Genomic DNA, 4,774 nt, shown 5'->3' with positions numbered 1-4,774 from the left:
CAGCAGCGCTGGCCTGGTCAACCCGTTCTGTCCGGTCCATTGCTGCTGGGAACAGGCTGTGGGGGGGCCAGGCCAGCTGCACTTGCCTCACTCCCCCCTGCTCTGTCCCCTGTGTCCCTGCCATGGTGGTGGTGATGTGCCCTGCTGCCACCTCCTAGCTGAATGCTTATTTGCATGCTGATTGGTTGTTTCAGTCAGCCAATCAGAATGTGAATACAGTGTTATGGATGGATAGACAGGCAGATTAAGGCATTTATAATATTAGAACATCTAGTGATCTAGATATACATGTCTAGATATATGCGTCTGTCTGTCTATATACAGATATACATTTATACATTAGTGGTGTTTCATTTAAATCACAGGAAAATGTGCATTTGGCGTTACTTTTCTTTTAACCAAAAATTGGGGATTTTTAAAAAATCAGACAAAACCCAGGTCCCTGGGTGTGTTTCCTTTCTGGGTGTGTGAAACACTGCTGGGGTTCCTAAAGTGAAGCACCACTATAAATAGATCAATGAGTAGATAGGTAGATCTCTCTATATAGATATATACACCTATACATTAGTGACGTTAGTGGTATTTCATTTAAATCACCGGAAAATGTGTAATTGGGGTTACTTTTTTTAAACTGAAAATTGGGTTTTTTTAAAAAAATTGGGCAAAACCGGGCAGTCTTTCCTTTTGGGGAGTGTGAAACACTACCTGGGATCCTAAAATGGAAACTCCACTACAGATAGCTAGCTAGATAGGTAGATCTCTATATATAGATAGCGATAGAGAGATACACCTATACATTAGTTGTGTTTCATTTAAATCAAGGGAAAATGTGCATTTGGGGTTATTTTTTTAACCGAAAATTGGTGTGTTTTTTTTTAAAAATCGGACAGACCCCGCCCCCCTGGGCGTGTTTCCTCTCGGGGTGCGTGTGTGAGGACAGGAGGAGCGGACCCCGGAGGCCGCGGAGCGGGAGCGGGAGCGGGGGCGGGGGCAGGGGCGGGGCGGGCGGCGCGCGCCCATTGGCTGCCCGGGGAAGCGCTGAGGCAGCAGCGCCCCGCGCCTATAAGGGGGCGGGGCGGCGGCTCCGCGCGGCGTCCGGGCTCCAGCGCGCAGGCAGGTACGGCCGGGGCCCCGCGGGCTGCGGGCGGGATTGCAGCCGGGGCAGAGGGATTGCCCGGCTGCGTTGCGTGTGCCCCACTGCCTGCTGCGTGGCTTCAGGCTCCCTCTCTCTGGGCTCATGGAGGTATAGGCTCAGCAACCGAGCCTTGTTTTGGAGGGGTCGGGGTCTGGAAAGGAAAGAGCCGCCCAATCCTGGCTCTTCTGTGGACGGTGCCGCTGCCCTGGGCTGCGCTTTTGGGGTTTTTAAAAACAATCATCACTTTATTATCCTCCAAGCTTAGGGATTGCTTCTTCACTTGTGCCTGGGTTGTTTTCATCCAGGCACCTGTGCTGGCATTTGGTTTTTCATGCCATCCCAATAGCAGCTGCTGCTGTTGGCATTCTTCAGGTCCTCTTTTTTCCCTCCTTTCCACTGCTGCTTGCCAAGTGCCAGCTGGCTGGTATAAACCTCCTGGAGATTTTGGATGGAGATGTTATGCCTGTGATGGGGATACGGGGTATTGCAGCTCCCTGAGGCCCTCTTGTCTTGACTTCTTTCACTTTGGGAGTTCAATTGTGCTTCCAGATGCATTGGAAGGTGGTGGAATCTCCATCCTTGGAGGTATTTTAAGATCCAGCTAGGTGGACAAAGCCTTGGGTGGGATGATCTAGTTGGGGATGGTCCTGCTTTGAGCAGAGGGTTGGACTAGATGACCTCCTGAGGTCCCTTCCCATGAATGACGTGTTCCCCTGGCAGCTGGGGGGTTACCGTGGCACTGGCAGCAGCAGGAGTGCAGTGGGAGCACGGTGGCAGTAAGTGGGGACTTCCTGCAGATGCCTCTGGTGCTGTGGGGGTGGGAGGGTGGCGAGTGCTGACTGCCGGCTAGGGGTCAGTGACCACCCATAGACACCGCCGGCAGCATCGTTGGTGATCACTGACCGCCTGCAGATGCTGTAGATGGTGTCAGTAGCAAGGGGGTGAGGGATGGTGAGCGGCGCCTGCCTGCTTGCCTGGGATGATCTAATCGTCTGGGATGATGACAGTGTGGGCAGTGCCTTTCATAGGGGGTGAACATGCACCCATGTGCACCCCCTACGCGTTGCCAATGTCCCTTCCCACCCTCATTTTCTATGATTCCACTTACTGAGATCTTTATTGCGCAAAGGCAGGTGTCACAGGTTCCCCCCTGTTTGGTTAGGGTATGTCCCTGAAAGGCAAAGAGCATGGCTGAGAGTCCGCACACAAGGCAGGCTTGCACCTTGGTAGATTAGAACAGTATTTTTCAACCCATGGGTTGCAACCCAAAAGTGGGTTGCCAGAACATATGAAACAGTCATGAACTAACTTTAAAAATGCATCAACAAACTTTAAAAATGGATTCTCCCTTAAAGGAGAAAAATATGTAAAACTGGGGCTGGGTGTGGGGGACAGTGGGTCGGGAGTGAGGGGCACTGGGTCAGGGCTGGCAATTAATGTTTAAAAGTTAGAGGTGCACCAATACATCGGTCAGCTATTGGATCATTACCGATATGAAGATTGTCTATATCGGATATCGGCCCTATGGGGCCAATAATGTGGCTGTTAAATGCCCAGCAGCACCGGGCTGGGAGCGGAGCTGCTGCAAAATTTGGGGTGGCTGCAGCCTCCTCCCAGTGCTGCTGGAGCCCGCTCCGAGCCCAGCTGTGGCAAGAAGAGCCATGAAGCTCCAGCTCCATCCCACAGATGCTGCCAGTCTCCCGGCGGTGCCGATCCAGGGGCACACGTCCCACTGCCCCCTGCCTTCCTAGGTTGCAAGCAGCAGCGGGTGCTGTCCCCACCCCATGAGCCATGGTACCGTCCTGTGCCCCCCCGGTCAGCGCCTGCCGCCTCCCCTTCCCTCACTGCAGTGGGCATTGATCTGCACCCCCATACCCCTTCCCTCCCCCCTCCCCTTCCACCACACCGGACTTACCACCTGGAGGCAGCTGTATTGGACATCGGATCAGTATTGGCTGATATGCCTCCTTAAATATCGGCTCTCAGTATCGGCCCCCAAAATCTCTATTGGTGTACCCCTATTAAAAATGGGTCCTGGTACAAAAAAGGTTGAGAACCACTGGGTTGAAATTGTAAAGGAATAGGGCTGGAAGGTATCTTTACCTAGCGCAGCCTCCTGCCTGAGGTAGGATCAGCCTTGTCCAAACCATCTGGTGCAAATTTGCCATCTAAGACGACTGTCAGACCTGCTGCAAGGTGGGCCTAACACCCTCACCTGCCATCCATCTGTGGGCTGGATCTGACTTGATTTGGCATCTGGGGCAGTTGCAGTGAGACCTCATCTAGCTGCGCAGGGGGGTGGGTGGGCAGCCCAGCCCAGCCCCAATATGACCCCATGGAGGGGGAAGGGAGCTTGATGTGGCTCCAGTCCAGCTGCAGGTGGGGAAGGGGCATGGCGTAGCCCTAATCCAGCTGTGGGGAGTGAGTGGCATTTCTCGGCCTCAACCTGCTTTTAGGAATTTGGCAGCATGGGAGGGTGACCATATTAATTGCCACTGCTCTCCCACTGACAAATTTTCCTACCCCTGGGGAGCCCTGTGGGCTGGATGCCATGCCTCTATGGACCAGAAGTTAAGCACCCCCATTATAGACTAACTATTGACCTTAGACTAAAATGGCTAGCCACTCTCATTGGAAATTCGTGTCACTGTGCGAGTAGAAAAACTCAGATGTTTTCAGTTTCTAGTATCAACTTTAGTTCCAGTAACAGTGCATGCTAAGACAGTGTTTTTTTCTAATCGTGTATATAAGAAATAAGTAATGGTAGTAGCAGTAGAAATAAGTTTTCATATAAAATCAAACAACACAGTTGCTAGTTTAACAGTTCAGGTACTGAGATTTATTTAATTAGCATGTCAAGTGTTCACAGCCATGTGATTTCCCCCCCCCCCTTTTTTTTTTTGCTATGAAAGACAGGAATTGGCATGATTGGTAAAAAACAGAGAAGTGAGACACTTAACCCCCCCAAATGAGGAGTTACTGCATTCCATAGGTGCCATAAATGTTATGCAGAAGCTTATTTCTAGAAAGTTTTCTGCACATACTTCTTTCTGCTGATATCTGCCAAAAAGTCAGGATCAAAGATCAGCCTAATTGCTAGTGTTGTTAGGGCATGCTGTTTTCTGCAGCCAGCAAAGTGCAAGGGTTATATAGCTAGAATAGTACCATTAGACTTGTCCCTATGGCATGTGTAGGTGAGCAGCAGGAGGACTGATGGCTTTGAATTATGACCTGCTTGGAGCCAAAGTATTCTAGTGAAGGTCAACCGATATATCGGTCTATATCATATCAACACCAATAAAAGGAAAATTTACATTATTAGTACGTGGTTTTTTTTGGCTGATGTGGCTGATAAGGTCTCTGATAAATGCTGCATGCATGCATGCAGCATGTACGTGGCCAGCCTGGCGGCTTGGAGAGCAGCATTCAGCTGGTAAGTCTGTGGGGGGCGGGGAGTGGCACCCCACCCTCGTCCTGTGCATAGATCCGGGGTGCGCATGCTTCCTATGCCTTCCCTGGGGGTGCATGCAGTGGTGGGAGCTACTCCCCCCGTGGGCCCTAGGCGAATTTCTTGTGGCTCCATCCCACGCCCCACCCCAGCTGGGCAGTGGCTGCCCCACCCCAGCCCCACTCCCTCCC

The 4,774-nt window shown here is 51.5% G+C and overlaps 1 protein-coding gene across 1 annotated transcript in view; it reads left to right on the top strand.

Moving 5' to 3' along the window:
* The first annotated feature begins 1,036 nt into the window (after positions 1-1,036).
* Positions 1,037-4,774, top strand: part of LOC109306147 (regucalcin) — a 24,624-nt gene continuing 20,886 nt past the window's right edge. The window contains exon 1 of the mRNA XM_019529421.1: positions 1,037-1,117. The gene's annotated coding sequence lies outside the window, so the exon portion shown is untranslated. The remainder of the gene's footprint in view (positions 1,118-4,774) is intronic.

This window comes from Crocodylus porosus, unplaced genomic scaffold (genome assembly GCF_001723895.1).
Source record: "Crocodylus porosus isolate Cpor-Errol unplaced genomic scaffold, CroPor_comp1, whole genome shotgun sequence".
In the NCBI taxonomy this organism is placed as follows: domain Eukaryota; kingdom Metazoa; phylum Chordata; order Crocodylia; family Crocodylidae; genus Crocodylus; species Crocodylus porosus.
The sequence above is the reverse complement of the archived record's forward strand: the minus strand, read 5'-3'. Positions and strand labels throughout refer to the sequence as shown.